Source organism: Protopterus annectens, chromosome 5.part0, assembly GCF_019279795.1.
Source record: "Protopterus annectens isolate FY-2018-M chromosome 5.part0, PAN1.0, whole genome shotgun sequence".
Taxonomy (NCBI): domain Eukaryota; kingdom Metazoa; phylum Chordata; order Ceratodontiformes; family Protopteridae; genus Protopterus; species Protopterus annectens.
Window position 1 is genome coordinate 688530724 of NC_056735.1, and position 17586 is coordinate 688548309.

Genomic DNA, 17586 nt, shown 5'->3' on the forward strand with positions numbered 1-17586 from the left:
CATAATTGCATTGTTCTCACATCTTTAGACTGGCTTGAGCTACTTCTCAGTCTCAAATACACGCAACTTCTCCAGTCACACAAATGTTATGCAACCATGTTAGCTTGTCCTCCTGCTAGCTCTAATCTTAATCACTCATTTGCGCCACCAAAAAACAACACATTGCATTTTATAAACCTACAATGTCTGCCGGGCACTCTTTTATTCCTACTCAGTAGACAAATCTTGGAACACTAGCCCAATGGATGTTAGACTGATATCTAGCATTCACTTGTTAAAACACTCACTAAAACACTTTTCACTCAACTCTGGCTCTATACTTGCATCATACCAGTCTGAAACATCATTTTTTCTCTTCTGCTGATCATCCCCTCATTTTTCTCCTCCCTTGTTACTCTTTCTCTCTTCTCTTCTCATCTTCTTGTCACTCTTCCCATCTTCTATACTGTCCACTATCTCCATCTCATTTTAATAATGATTTGCCTGCAAAACTTAAACTTAGTGATCTATAAAAAAGCAAGTTCTAGAAATGCGATAACATTAACCAGCTAGTTGCAATAAACTGTTAATATTATAAATGTAAATGTTGCATTGCTATTTCTTCTGCCATTAGTATTATGTAAATATTGCACTGTTGTCTCTTCTATCATCACTCTTGTATTAGACATTGTGAATTATTGTACATGTATTAAATGTCCTGTTACTAGAGCTTTTCTCCCAGGGCCTGTGTGGAAAATGAGTTCTATGCCTAGTCAGACTTTTCCCGGTAAACAAATGTCAAATAAATAATGCATAAACCAACCAGATTTCCTGAAATGGTATCTATTGGCTTTTTTAGATGCTCATTGTAGATCATAGTGTGTGTTGTACCTTTAAGAACTATTCCAGTCTATAGGCACATGCATATAAGTATTTAGCACATGCAAACAGAGTGCCATTTTGGGTAAGAAGTCAGATGAAAGCATGTATGTGTGTAGCAGTCAGTCAGTTAGTTAGTTCCTTTAAGTTTACTATTCCAGTCATCCATACTGATGTGTTTGTGGCAATAAACATCTTAAATGAACATCCAAACCTCATCTTATTTGAATACACAAAATGAATGACATGGTGTCAGAATGGGATCCAAAGTCAAAACCATGAGGCACACAATCAGTAATGAAGGAATATACAAGAGTGAGTCATCCAAAGCTCAGACAACTTGCAAACAGGTCAGAAACAATTTTCAGGTACTTAAACTCCCTTGAATGATTTTTACTCAATGAATACGAAACAAAGCATTCAAAATGCTCAAAGCGAATTACTAATTAAATAAAATGTTCGAAACTGTGACATATTGATGAGTACTCAAAATAATTATGAAAACATTTGAAACAATATCCAAATCACATAAAATGTTTGAAAAAAGGAAAATGTCTGTTTCTTTTCACAAAGTACTACTTTTTCACATTATCAAAAGCTATTTGAAGTATCCAAAGTGTGCAACATGTCGGCAATGTGTGCAATACTACAGCACAGTTTTTTTCAAAGACTACAGTTATTTCAAAGAGTCTGTTGTGCAGCTGAATATTATTACAAGTATCTGGTGTGTGTTTGAAACTTATTTGGCATGGCAGATGAATTTTTCAGACCTGCTCTGCTTGTGTTTGATAACAATATTGCAGAAAATTGTAGAGTGTTTGAGCAAGAATATGATATTTTCATACAGGCTGCTTTTTCTGAAAATGATGCACATACACAAGCATTTGTTCTGCTTAATCTAGCTGGTTCAGAAGCCATTGAAAGAAAATGTTCATTTGTGTTTGCACCTGCTGTGTTTGCAGGGGAGGGGGAAAACTGCCATATTGTGGTACAGGCAGAAACGCAGGAAGATCCTGAGTGCTCAAAACATAAATTTAGAGAAATGTGCAACCCTCAAACAAATGTTACAATGGAAACACACATATTTTACACAAGAGATCAAAAGCCTGATGAAACTTTTGCAGCATATATAACTGACTTGAGAAATAAGGCAAAAACGTGCAGATCTAGTGATCTGAGAGACAAGTTGATAAAAGACAGGATTGTGTGTGGTATTCATAATGATGCAGTGAAAAAGATTTTGCTTTGAGACAGTGATTTAACTTTAAGCAAAGCCATAGAGATTAGTCATATATATGAGCTTACAGAGAAACACAGAAATGTGCTTACAAATGAGAAAAGCATGCTTGCTGTGCCTTCAAGTGCGAATGTTGACAGCATGCAGCACATGGTTAAAAGATACAAGACTAAGGTTGTGGTTGCTTCAGCAAAACCCAAAGCAGCCACAGTGAAACCCAGAGCACATTCAGTAAAACAGAAGGGTGACTTAGCAAAACCCATGGTAAACCTCATAGTGAACTATCATAATTGTGGAGGGAACCATGAGCTGAAGCAAGAGAAGTGCTTAGCTTTTAGTGAGCAGTGCCACAGATGTAAAAAAGTGGAATAATTTCAAAAGGCTTTGTAAATCTAAAGAGGCACATTCTTTTATTAAGAGAGAGCACTCAAACAAGTAAGGTGATCAAATAGAAAGCTGCAATTCTACTTTTTATGTTAATGGTGTGTCTATGCTTGAAGAAAAAGTCAATGTAGTAGATTTTTTGGCAAAGAGTGAAGTATTTTGCACTGTTCAGATTAATGGGAGACCTATAGAGCTCAAAGTTGGTACTGGTTCAAAGTACAATTTTATGTCAGCAGAAATGTTTGCTAAAGTAAAAGCTGGTGAAAAACTTGCTTTGGCAAAGTGTGTGAAGCTTGTTGCTTATGGTGGTGAAGAGATTCAAACTAAAGGCTCAGTAGTGCTTTCATGCTATTCTGCTGGGAACAACTATGACTTGCCATTCTATGTAGTCAAAAGACACATACAATCATCGTTAGGCCTCAAAGATGATTTGAAAATGGGACTGCTGTCATTTAAGAAAGAAGTCCACCATGTGAGCTTGAGTGATAGAGTAGGTGTCACACAGAAAATGTTTTCTAAATATGCTGATATTTTCAAAGACAAACTAGGCAAACTTCCAGTTGTGTACTCCATGAAGTTAGACCATGAGGTAAGCCCAGTTGTAAAACTATCATAGAAAGTTCCACTAGCAATGCAGGACAGAGTCAAAGCAGAGCTAGACAGAATGGTGCAACTCAGAGTAATTTGCCCAGTAGAAGAACCATCTGCATGGGTATCTTCCATGATAGTAGCTCATAAGAAAAGCTCAAATGATATTCAAATATGTATTGATCCAATATATTTGAACAAAGCACTCAAATGACCTCATCATCCGATGTGTACAGTTGAAGAAGTTGCTGATCTCATGCCAAATGCCACTGTTTTTTTCTGTCTTAGATGCAAAAAAGTTAATTTTGGCAAATTTTGCTTGATCAAAAATCTTCCTTGCTAACCACTTTCAGTACACCATTTGGAAGGAACAGATTTTTGAGAATGCCATTTGGGATAAATTCTGCAAGTGAAGTCTTCCAACATGTGATGGAGCAAATTTTTTCTGGCTACCCCTGTGCCCCTGTAGATGATATTCTTATAGTAGGAAATGGCAAACTCAACCATGACAGAAATCTCAAGAAAGTTCTAGATCATGCTTGTGAGGTGAATCTTAAACTGAATCTTCAGAAATGTAAATTTAGCCTACAAGAAGTTTCTTATGTGAGTCATTTGTTTACCATTTCAGGCTTACAACTAGATCTGTCCAAGCAAGATGCAGTTCTTGAGATGCCAGATCCAGACAATGCCACAGCTTTACAGTGTTTTCTTGGCATGGTCAACTATTTAGACAAGTTCATTCCTGATTTAAGTGAGCTTTCAGCACCGCTAAGAGAGCTGACATGAAAAAATATAACTTGGTCCTGGTTAGAGCAACACCAAAAAGCATTTGATGTTCTGAAACAGAAAATTGCCAGTCCACCCACTTTGAGATGTTATAATATTCACAAACCAGTAACTCTTTCCTGTGATGCTTCTAAATTTGGTCTTGGTGCAGTCATTCTTCAAGAGGGCAGACCAGTAGCCTATGAATCTAGAACTCTAACCTAAACTGAGATGCAGTCTGCACAAATTGAAAAAGAGCTTTTGGCTATATTGTTTGCTTGTTCGAAGTTCTATGATTATATTTATGGCTGACCTATCCAGACTGAGACTGACAACCAATCTCTGGTAACTATTTTGAGAAAAAACAATGCACACAGCTCCAGCAAGATTGCAGCACATGATGTTAAAATTGCAAAAGTACAATTTCAATATGGTTTACACACAAGGCAAACTTCTTTATCTTACTGATTATTTTATCCTGATCACCCAGATGAACCACTGAACCGCATGACAATAAGAAAGCTGATTTTGAAGTCATGGAAGTGAGAATTATTTCTTCCATACATCTTGATGAGCTCAGAACTCACACAGCTTCAGATCCAGCTCTCCAGAAGCTCAACCATTTTATCAGTCAAGGATGGCCTATGAAGCAATCTTGTTTACCAGTAGATGTGCAGTAGTATTTTCCTTACAGAGACAAGATTTTGATGGAAGATGATATAATCATGAAAGGTCTAAAAGTGGTAATTCCAAAATCCTTGCAACAAGAGTACATTAAAATCTTGCATCGAGGTCACCTTGGAACTGATTTTACCAAAAGAAGGGTGAAAAAACTAGTATTTTGGCCTTCTATGTCAAAAGATATTGAGAAGGAAATCTCAGCTTGTTCTATTTGTAATAGTACTAAACCACACCAAAAAAAAAAGAACCACTTCAGCTAAACCAGATTCCTGAACTACCTTGGTCGACAGTAGCTGCTGATATTTTCGAATGGAATGGTCAACATTTCTTAGTATTAGTAGACTCATTCAAATTTGTTCGAGATTGACCTGCTTCATAACCTAACTTCTAATACTGTCATTACAAAATTGAAGAGACATTTTTCTGTCCATTGTAGTCCGCACAAAGTTGTTTCTGACAATGGTACACAGTTTACAAGTCAGCAGTTCAAGAGATTTCCTGAGACATGGGACTTTGTTCATGTTACTAGTAGTCCTGAGTATCCACAACCTAATGGCTTGGCTGAACATGCCTTTCAAAGTACAAAACAGTTGTTGGAGAAACCCAAACGAAACAAAACTGATATTTTTCTCAGTTTGCTTAATCTCAGAAACATTCCTAGTGATACTCTTCTTGGCTCACCCCCTCAAAGGCTTATGTCAAGACAAATCAGAACTACACTAACAATCCAAACAAAACCAGAAAACCTCTGAATGCATTAAAAGATGGAGAGATAGTGAAGATGCAGACAGATTTGCTGACTAGGACTTGTGAAACATCTATGTGAGGAGCCAAGATTGTACATTGCTGAATCACAAGGAGTGGAATTTAGGTGGAATCGGAAACATTTATTGCTGGTGTTCAAGCCAGTGTTACAGCATCTTGTCTGTATTGGAGACTCTAATTCTCATATCATGTTATTGAATGTTCTTGTTCCAGAGAACAATTCATCTTCTGCTCCTTTTCCTGAAAATGTCCCTGAAGTTCCTAATGAAGAACATTCCCCAGTGACTGTCCACATTACAGAACCCAGTACTGATTATTATATTACAAGGTCAGGTCAGATTTCAAAGCCTAATCCAAGATACACAGCGACCTGGATATGATTGTTATTGCCTATATGTTTATATAATCTGCATGCCTATCTGATTATGATTTTGCACATGCATGACAAAATTATCAAAGAGGGAGGATGTAGATCATAGTGTGCGTTGGACCTTTAAGAGCTATTCCAATCTATGGGTACGTGCATATAAGTACTGAGCACATGCAAGCAGAGTACAATTTTGTGTAAGAAGTCAGAGTGGAAGCATATATGTGTGTAGCAGTCAGTCAGTTAGTTAGTTCATTTAAGTTTAATATTCCAGTCATCTATCCTGATATGTTTGTGTGTAATAAACATCTTAAATAAGCACCCAAGCCTCATCGTCTTATCTGAATACACAAGGTGAGCGACATTCATGATTCTCTTAATTTAAGAGCCAAGTTCTTTTCTAAAGCATTACCTATTTTAGCTCTCTTTATACCATTAGAAACAGAGCAATTAGTTTCAAATTACATTTCATTTGCTCTTACTTACTTATCAGACATATTGTGATGCAAACACTATTATTTTTCAGTACTTCAACTCTTGTTTGTGACAGACTCATTTGTCCAGCATAACTTCTTTTTGTGTACTAATATGTGCTTAACATCTGTTATCCATCCATGATCACAGCACATTCAGAGTTTTTCTTATTATCTCTTTTTTTGCCTGTCATTTATCAGTGCAGGCAGTTACACCCTTAGAACAAGTTCTACCAAGTTTGCACACAAGTTTCTTTCTTGTAGTATACAACAAAGCATGCCCTTCTCACAGTCACAGTCACAGCCACAGGGTTCAACTTTTAGAGGTAGTGCCTTATGCAAACAAGAGCAGCCTTAGGTCAACCGGTGCCCTAGACAAAAGGGCTACATGGAGCCCCCCACCACACCACCTGCTGCCCACATTCTGGACTACCTACTGCAAATAAATACTGGAAAAGTGCCCCTAGTAGAGTGGTGCCCTAGGCGGCCACGTAGTTGGCCTATGCCTAAGGCCGGCTATGTATGCAAACTTACGTTTTTCGAAATGCCACCGTAGTTTTGCTAAATCAGTCTTATATATCCTTTTTGCTGAATGTCTCCAGTAAATTGAATAAAATGCTACTAAAGACTTTTTCCAAACAACCCTTTAACTGTCATGAAGATTTTTTTTTTTACTTTGCTGGAGCAAATCTCTATACAGGCATAGGACAATCTTTTCCTGTTGGTATAAGATAATAGTTTCTCAGTATTTACAATTTCACTGCTCAGGAAGACTTGTTTTTTATTTATGCTACCATTCATTAGTTTCTAGTATTGGTGGCAAAGTTAAATTTTATGTGAAAGGCTTATACAGAGTGTTTCCTTTTCCAATAAATTAGTGATCTCAAGTACAACGATGCAGTCAGGAAAATGATAAGTATTTTTGTTATGAGTCTCTTGCTTTGAATTTGATTGTAAAAAGTGATGGCAATTAAGCAATAACCCGTGAATGGGTGGATGTGGATAATGCTGAATTTACCTATGTTGGCATGGTGTGATCATGAGGGCAAAGCCCTTGTGATCAAACAAAGCCAACTGTGGTTAAATCTAGCATTACCCACACTCAGGAGTGGGTTATTGTTATTATACAATGGCATTATTTAATAAAGAAATTGCTTACCTTTCTTAAATAATGTCTTTGTCTAATGACCCTGTAGTGTTCCTACACATTCTTCCACATTTTCTGATGTACTGTCACAAAAATAACCATTATAATTATTAGTCTCTTTGTTCATCCTGGGCTGACAATGTCATTCCTTGTCAGTTTAACTGATTGTGCCTTCCAAGACTTTTTCTGTAAGTTTAAACTATATATCCATAGATTACATAAGGGATAATTTATAGCCAGTACCAGATTACTGTAGATTGAATAATATGTTTGGCTCACCAACTACAGTACCCATTTTGGAGGAAAGCACCAATGTTCTATGAAAAAGTAACTCCAAGCACAGAATGGAACATTGAGTTATATCTGATCTATTAAGTTGCAAAGATCTTAATTCAGTAAATTGATTTATTTTAGCTTAGATTATCACATGTGCAGGTCATAACTCTCTGGCAAGTGTTAAGGATAATCAGTGATTAGGGAAGGGGCTACCAGCATCAGGCAAGCAAGCACTACGAATGTAGACTCCTGTTGTAGTCCTTAAGTGAGGAAAAATAAATAAATATACAGAACCTCCTTCATTACTCAGACACAGTGAGATATATAAAGATCCAGGGTTCATATTACAGTCACCTTAAATTAAAACTGAGTAATAAAATACATTAACCATATGTTTACTCAGTATTTATTCATTTTATTTATTGACATGTGTTTGCTGAGAAAGTCTGATTGGGCACCGGTGCTCTTTTTCAGCATGTGCCTGGGGAGAAAAGCTCCATGGTAACAATTTAAAGCAATCAATATTTAGAATATCACATTTTATAATGCAGCTTCAGTAAATACATAGCATAACAGTCAACATAATCAATAAAATTGTTTGTCCTGGATTCCAGCATGTTATTTTGCCTTGTTCTGTTTTTAAATAATAAAATTTGCATTGATGTTCATGAACATTAAAATACAAGCATTGTATTACGAATTTACAGATAGAAGAGTGGTGTATAAAACAGGTAGGAGTGATTTAAGAAATACATTAGAGTGAGGCATTAGAGGAGATAAGCAAGTTTAAGTGTTATTAGAGAAGTAGCAATGGCATAGTAATTTGGTTGCTCTAATCAGAAGTTAATATATTAGTTTAAGTACTGCAATAAAGTGAAGTATTAGATGGGGATATGAAGGTTAAGTGATTTAATGCTTTAAAGGTGACATAAGAAGGTGAATGAAGGATGTTAGGAGAAGTTATGTCCCAGATGAGCTGTGGAGACAAAGCCAGGTGGCACAAAGGAAATCTTTTAGACATGTTTTGAAAAGATGAAGTTGTGAGATAGATCTGATGGGTACTGGAATTTTATTCCAAGTTCTAGCTACATTATTTGAGTAGAGACTAACCCCAGTAGCCCTCTGTGGTTTGTAAATGATAAGCAGTTTTTTTGCATTATAACAAATATAATGTTTGGTAGATAATATTAGACTATGGGTCTAATTGCTGGGAAGGCAAATGGAGTATAGATGATTTTGTGGGTTAAGATGAACTGGATGCATACCTCTCAGCTGTACAGATTTTTGCAGATTCCCAGATTTTTGCCTTATATATTTTTGGTCTGCTCCTCATAAAATTTGTGATTTTCTGAATTTTTTGGCAAGTCAGTGAGGGCTGAATTCACTAAGTAATGACAGCCATTTGAGTTTCAGACTTCACATCCTTCAGAAATGCATGGTATCAAAAGACCTTTTATTTTGGCAACATTTCAAGTTTATAAGAACATTATTTATCTATGTATTTATTTATTTATTTCACATTTGTTGACTGAGACAGACCAACTGGACAGATGCACTTTTTCAGCAGAGGCCCAGCGCGAAAAGCTTCAGATTACAGCAATACAACATAATTTCCACGTGAAAATAATGTACATTAGAAAAACTACATATTGTAACAGAAACAAAAAAAATGTACTGGATAATATAATGTAAATAAGAAAAAATGATATCATATGAATAGTTAGAGGGAAAAAAGAAATGTTTAGAGAGTGAGGATAATACGTAACAGCAAACAAAAAAGGAAACAGCAATATATGTAAGAGAAAGGGAGGGAGTAGGGGGGGAGAATGAGAAGGGAGAAAGTAGTAAAGGAAAAGGGGCAGAGTTCAAGTGGGATGGTCACAGAGACATAACCAGGGAATGCTTAGATATGGACTGTTTTCTTCAATTCATGGACATTAGTAATATTTCTGAGAGTCATGGGAAGCTTGTTCCATTGAGTGGCGGGAGAACAGCTATAAAGATTTTGTCCAATTAATTTTTTAAGTTTGTGAATCTGTAATAAACATTGGTCAAAGCTTTTAAGGGATTGGGGGATTATAGAGGGAGGTATATGTAGAGATACTAGGGCAGGAGGAGAGTTTGTTCAGGATAGAGTGTATGATAATAAGTTGAGTAAATAAGAGTTGGTTAGGAAGCTCTAGCCATCCAAGAGTCCTCAAAGCATGGCAGTGGTGAGATTTCGAAGGCAGATTAGCAGAGAATCTGGCTACTTTGTTGTAGGTGATTTCCAAGTTGGATAGAAGTAAAGATTGTAAATTTGTTAGCAAGAATTTGAGAACCATAGAAAAGGTTGGGTAGCAAGTAAGCATGCACAAGTGAAGTCTTAGAGTCATGGATGAGAAATCTTTTGTTTCTATATAGTATTCCAAGCTTTTGGTGGGTTTTCTTAATGCAGTGATGTAGGTTCAGGTCAAATTTAAATTAGTCATCTATGATCACACCAAGGAGCATTGTGTGCATTTCAGGAGTGATGGTAATGTTATTCAATGAACAGATGGTAAAAGATTATTTAAGGTGGTAGAGAGATTTAGGGAGGAAGAGGAGGAGTCTTGCTTTTTGGAGGTTGAGTATGGTTGTTAGCCAGGATTCAGTGAGGTTGAAGAATTTCTCTGTGAGGGTGAGCAAGCCAGTAGTGTTATCAGCAGTGGAAATGATAGTGGAGTCATCTACATACTGAATGAGTAAGGACTGGGGGCAGGATTAATGCACTTGGTTGGTAAAGATGTTAAAGAGAAGGGGACCTAAAATTGAGCCCTGAAGGACACACATTTTGATGGGAAGAAAGGAGAGAAGGCAGACAGCCATCTGACAGATTGCTGCATGTCTGTGAGGCAGTTGTTAAATGAAGAGACAATTTCTGTAGCCAGGTTAAGTTGGGAAAATTTAGAGATAAGGGTGGAGTGGGTGACAGTGTCAAAGGCTTTAGAGAGGTCTGACAGAGACAGGGCACTAGTTTATTTTTATCTCTGGCAAGGGAGATGGAGTTAGTAAAGGAGATGAGAGCAGTAGTGGTACTATGGAGAGGGCAGAAGCCATGGTGGGTAGAGGTGATCAGGTTTTGATGAGTAAGACAGGCTAATAATTGTTTGTGAACACAATGTTCAAGCATTTTGGAGAAGGGTGAGAGTATGGCTATAGGATGAAAATTAGACAGTTCTGTGGAATTCCCTCCTTTATGGATTGTATTATGTGGAATTATTTCCAAGTAGTAGGGACAGTGGATTCCCTAACGGAGCAATTTATGAGGCTAGAGATTGCTTATGCTATAGAATCGGCTGCAGTCTTTAGGAAGAGAAGTGGCAATTTATCAGCTGATGGGGAACATGGTTTTAGTTTTTTGATGTAACTGGTAGGAACTGGTTTCAGTGAAAAGGGTGAGTTGTGTAGATGAAGGGAGGTAGGGGGTGGGAGAGTAGGTGTATTGGAAGCCTGCATAATAGGACTGATGGAATCAATGAAGACTGAATTAAGGATAGTCGCAGTTTCAAGGGGAGTATTATTGGGGGAAGGGTAGGGTGCAGAGGGATTACCTGGGTGGAGAATCTGAATGACAGTATTCCAAAACTGTTTGGAGTTTCTGGGTGTAGTACTTTGGAGTGTGTGGTAGAAGTTCTTTTTGTCATTGATAATATAGTTTTTAGTCAGATTGCAAAATTCCCTACATTTTTGAAAGTTGTCAGGAGATTTGGCTTTGGTCCATAGTTTCCATGCATTATCTCTTTTGTGTATCAGAGACCAGGTAAAGTTAGAAAGTCAAGGAGAGCATCGAGATTTTACTCTGACCATTCTGGGTGGGGCAAGAGAGATAAGCGTGTTAAGGAACATGGAGTTAAATTGAAAAACTGCTTCCTCTAGAGGTAGGGTTGATAGGAATGAACAATCTATAGCTAGGAGGGAGTTGTTAAAAGTCACAGGGTCAAAGTTAGTTAGCTTAAAGCATACTGTAAATTTGTGAGGGCGAGAGTAATGGGGGAGAATTTTTGGATGCAAATTGGACTGTGGTCACTTATGGAATCTGGTAGGGGTTCAGAGTAGTAACAGAGGTTAGGATTAGAAACAAGAATCCAGTTGATGCTAGAGTTTGGGTTAGTGGGCTTCTAATGAAAAGTGGGGGAAGACATGCATTGAGTGAACTCATACAGGTTAATGCTAACAGTAGGGGAGTTGGAACAAAGAGTTAGCCAATTCATGTTAACATCACCTAGAAGTATAGTCTCATTGGGTATATTGTCAGACATCCAGTGGAGAATCAGTTCTAATAGTGGTATGTTATCTCCTGGGGGTATATAGATCGCAAATATTATTAGGGTTTTGTGGATGTTCGGTTTATAATTAGCCATATTGAGTTCTGCTGGGCGAAAAGAGGGAAGAAGATTGGATGAAGTTAAGGATAGGTGATCAGAGTAAACAATGGCAACACCTCCTCCTTTTTATGTGTTTGGTCATGAAGTAGAATGTTGTAACCTGAGGGAAGAAATTCATTGTCTGTATTGTGAGGTTTTAGTCAAGTTTCACAGAGTGCAACTATGTTAGGAGAACATTGGTCTATCCAAGAGTAGAATTCAGTTGGCCTATTAAGGATATGATGGATATTAATGGAGTAGAAGGATAAATGTTTGGGGTTAAAGTTATGTGTATGCAAAGAGGTTGGATAGTATAAAGTTGATGGCTTAATAGTGAGGCCAGGGCTGGGGTGAATGTCACCTGAGAGTTGAAGGGTGTTGAAGGAATGCAGGAGAAGATTGATAGAGGGGAAAAAAACAGAAATTTATGTTTGGTTCTATATGGTGAAGGGAGCTTAGGAGGTAAGTTAATTTTGGGGTGATTAAGTTCAGTACAAGAGAAGAGTGAGGTTGAAATGGGAGATGAGAAAGGTATATATAAGTGTGCAGTATATAGAGAGGAAGTTGGTGAGCAGGGATAGTGAACTAACAGGATGTGATATGAGGTGTGGTTGGAGACGAGTATTAAAAGAGAGAATATGAGGAGGAGGAGAAAAGAAAATGAGAGGAAATAAATAAATAAATATTAACTCTTGCAGAAGTCTTATTGACTTATTTATAGTCCTTTTGTGGCAAACAGATAGATTCTAACAAAGTAGGGCCACTGTGCTTCCCTTGTATGAGAATTTTCATGGAATATTAGCTAAAACTGTGAAATCTTTCGAGAATTATAGACAAAACTGCCAACATGATAGTGAATCTTAGAATATCTCAGCAATTTGTGGTAAGTGTTCCTTTTGCTTCAGAGAAGTCAAATGACTGTTTCATGTTTTTCTTCACCTGCTGACACAAATGGAGTCCAAATGACAAACCCACACAAGAGACTTTCCTGATACATGTACGAAAAGTGATAGAGCAATAGAAGTTTGGGTAATATTTGCATCAGCACACCTCCACAGTTCATTAGTATGCATGGAATGGACAAGGAGGATCACAAAGTAATGTTGAATGCTGGTATGATGCTCATGCATGCACATACATAGTAGCCTAATAATACATGCAAAAGTTGCCTCCATAGACCGGGATTATCAATGTGCATACCTGATCACTAATGGAGATGCAATTCTTTCCCTCAGTCAGGTATTGCAGTACATTTTCTATTTTCAGACCTAGAACGAACAACAATCTAATGAATCCCTGGCTGCAGAATGGGTTATTGTGTGCACAAGATGTACAGTGTCACTTTTGGGAAAAGTATTAAACTGCATACTTATAAAGTCGTCATTCACTGACAGGCATTACTGGCAAACTACCACCAAGCAAAGATCTGGTAACTCAATGCGAAAACATTTTCACATCATCTAAGGAAGGGATCCATATCTGCAAGTCTAACTCCTTGTGCATTACCCACTTAAAAGGCCTGAATCTGATATGTGACATCAACAAAACCTGTTGGAGAGACAGGCTTGTCTCCCAGAGCCTGCCACGTCTCTGGAATAGACTTCCCATACATGTCAAACAGACTACCTTGCTGACCCTCTTCAAGTGCAACCTTGATGAGTGGATAGGAAACCACAAACCTGTCACAGGGGTTCTACCTGTGTCCCTCATTGACATGGGCAACAGGTGCTGACTGAGGTTTCTTTTTTGGGGATAAACTCTTGGCTAAGCTTGTAAGGGCCCCAGGGAAATTAGCCTAGTAACCTCCTATGATCCTATGATCCTATGAAAGAAATGAACATGTTGGAAGTTAAAAAGAGTGTTGCAAGAGAGTGTTGAGAGTGTAATTAAGGGAGGTGTGTATGAATGCAAAAGATAGGAAATGGGAGGGAAGTAGTAGGTAGGGGAGGGTAGAGAGAGAAAATGTAGAGATGTAGGAGGGGAGTAGCTGGGAGGGATAGGACTTAATTGGCTGAGATGTACAGGAAGTTATAGTGTGGATGGGCGGGGTCAAGATAAATAGCTATATGAAGTGGGGATGGGTGGGAATGGGGGTAGGGTTGGAGAGTGGAGCGAGACTGAGCGTAGCGAGGGTGAATGGAGCTGGCCGGCCCTGGACTAGTATCTAACTAGAAAGAAAAACAATCAATCAGATAAGGATGTCACAGGTAGTTATCAAAAAGGTAAATGACTGTTCAAAATATCCTTAACAGACAACAGAAATCTATTAGACACAGAGGATAATATGAATAGAGAATATAAGTTTAAATGTCAGTATCTGTGTCAGTATATGTTGGAGGCTATGGCTGTTGCAAAAATAGATTTCAGATACAAACTATAGGTGATATAAAATATATAAAGGTCTATTACTAGGTGATGTAGGCAGAAGTTTTATAAAAAGTTTAAGGAGAATGCAAATTAAGAAACAAGGAGAAGATCCAAAGAAGAGAGAGAGAGTCTTATTAAAGGACAGGAGAGAGAGAGTTGAAGTCAGCAGTATGAGGGCTAAGCTAAGACAGCATATAGAGTCAGTAACTTTGGACAGGACTATCTCCAGAGGTAAAGTCCTTAGCTAAGGAAGAAAAGGGAGGGGAGCGAAATAGTGGAGTGGAGTGGTGATGTATGAGAAGCTGTTACAATCAAGTACAATTGAGAAATTTAGCTACAAACTACAATGTTTACAATCATAAGTAGTGGAATTGACCTTAAGATAAGTTTAGGCACATGAAAGTAGGGTATTCCGGAGACAAAGAGCAGGTTCATCATGTGTTGTTCAGGCAGGTCAGCAGATTTGTAATAGGGGGAGTGGAGGAATGTGGCACCTTAAAATAAATCTAGGTATATGAAAGCAGGGTATTCCAGAGACAAAGAGCAGGTTCATCACGTGTTGCACAGGCAGGTCAGCAGATCTGTAACAGGTGGAGTGGGGAGGTGCAGCACCCTGGACTTACACACTTAAGCAACTTCCATACATCACCAAATTACCACAGCAATGGCCAAATGAGGAAAGCATTTAAAATGTGTGCCTATTTTTGGGGCTTTGCCCCCCCCACATTATTTTTGGAATTGTCCAGGTTTTTTTGTGCTAAGAGGTTGAGGGCTATGGGTGGATATAAGATAGGTAGTGAGAAAGTTTGTGCCAGTTAAGTGTTTTTAGTGCTAAACATTGGTGGGTCGGGTATATTTTTTGCAAGCAAATCTGGCAATTTTGTTGCAGTATTGTTCAAGTTTAGAACTAAGTAAGGTTTGTAGGTTGGTCATGGGGGCGCTACGTAGCAGAGTGGGTAAGAGGTAAGTTGTAGTTACCTTGGCAGAGTTTGTAAGGAATTTCTTTTCTCTATGTAGGGTGCCTATTTTTTATGTGTTTTCTTGATGCTGTTGTGGATATGTAAATGGAATTTAAGATTGTCATTGATTGTCATGCCAAGTAGTTTTGTATATGAAGTAACTTCAATTTTGGTATTATTTATGGATGAAATTTTAAAGTTGTTTTTTTGTTTTCAGGGAAATTATATTTTGGAAAAAAAGAGAAATAATTTATATTTTGGGGATTTAGTATCAGGTGATTATCCTGCAGTCAACTTTGAACAGAGTTATAGGTCTTTCAAGTAATTTTCTGAAGATGTATGAGGTTATATGAAGTGTATATCAGAGCAGAGCAGAATTGTATATTGTATGAGGGAAGCTTGCTGAGAGGATTTATGTAAATTGGCAGTGACTATACTGAAGAGTAGAGGGCAGAGAATGGATCCCTATGGCACAACAATATTGACAAAAGGAAGGGTAAATAAAGGGGAGAGCCATTTAACAGACTGCTATCTATTGGTTAAGCAGTTGTCAAATCACAGTAGTATGGATTGTGATATCACTAGGGATGACAGCTGACAGAGGAGTTTTTGGTGAGAGACTAGATCAAAAGCTTTAGCGAGGTCATGGAGTATAGAAGAAACAAGTTTGCCTTTGTTTCTGCCTTTGTCTGCAGTACTGCTATGGGTGTGTCTAAAACTATGCTGTGTAGGGGATCTGGAGCTTTTTCTGAAGGATGTGTTCAATAGTTGTTTGTGAATGCACTTCTCCAGAAGTTTTGACAAAAGGGATTATATGGCAATAGGTCTGAAACTGATTATATTAGATGAGGTTCCTCCTTTATGAAGGGGAATGATGAATAATTGTTTCTATAGAGAAGGAACATATGCTTCCTTGATAGATCTATTAATTAGAACAGACACAGGGTATTCTATGGAATTAACAGCAAACTTTAAGTATTCTGCTAGGAGATTATCTGCTGAAGGAAAACAGAGTTTCAGTTTAGGGAGTGGTGATTTTATGTAGGCAGTCTGGATGGGTTTTAGGATGAAACAGGAGGTGTTTCCTGTCTGAGGAGAGGGCATGTCAGAATTGTTAGGTGGAAAATCTTTAGTAAGTGCTTTAGTGCTTTCAATAAAATGTGTGTTAAACTGAGCAGCTGTTTCAGAGAGAGTGTTATTTGGGGCAGGATTAGAATTGGTAGTTATTCCAGGATGGTGAATATTATTTATAGAAGACCAGAATTTCTTGGGTTGGAACACTTATTTACTAAGGAGTTACAGTAGTAGATGTTCATGTCTGCATTAATCTGTCTTTTAGTATGATTATGTACTTCTTTAAAGTGTTGTAGGTTTTGATGAGAACTATGTTATAACCATTTTTTCCATCTATCAGGTGCCTGCTATGAGTGGATAACCAAGGAATATTGTTATTCTTTATTTGTTTTGTTTTGTGGAGCCAGACTACTGAGCGTTTTCAGGAAAAGTGTGATAAATTTGTGTTCAGCTTTATTGAGTTTAATATTTTTTCAGCATAGACAAGTTAAAAGAAATTAAGATTCTACGAAATGCATCAGGATAAATAATTGGTGAGGTTATGGAAAGTTCTAAATAAGTTTTGTTTTACATAATGTGTACTGAGTCTGTTTGTATATATACAGGGAGGTGGTCTCTGAGAGAATCAGAGATGGTGGTGCTGGAGACATACTTTGTGGAACCAGACACCAATATCCGGTTGAGACTTGAGACACAGTTTTTCGGCTAGTTATAATGTGTGGGGGTGGTAATGAGTTGAGTCAAGTCAAATAAGTTGAGGCTACCAATCAAAATGAACATCATCTGGGATTATTTTTTTCCTTAGAAATTGAATGTATGTTGGATGTTTTCCAGGGTTGTAGCATTATTGCCTGAGGGAATACAGAGTACTATATTATATACTTGTTTATTGTTATTTAGTTTAAGATGGGAGATGAGGAGTTCAGCATTATGTAATTTAGGAAAATGTTTATTATAGGGCAAGATTTCAAAATAGTAAGCATATAGTAAAGCTACTCCACCACCTTTTTTGAGTTCTATCAACCTTGATGATATTATAATCTGGGAGTGAAATTTCAGAGTCAAGCATATGGAGTTTCAGCCATGTTTCAGTTATGGCAAGAATATCTGGTTTATTGTGGGAGATCCTGGCATGGAATTCTGAAATGTTGTTATAGATGTTATGAGTATTTAAGGAAATAAGTATAAGCTGTTTATGTGAGCTTGAGGTAGGCAGGTTGTGTTTTGATAGTTTTGGTGATGGTGGTGTGGTCCATGTTT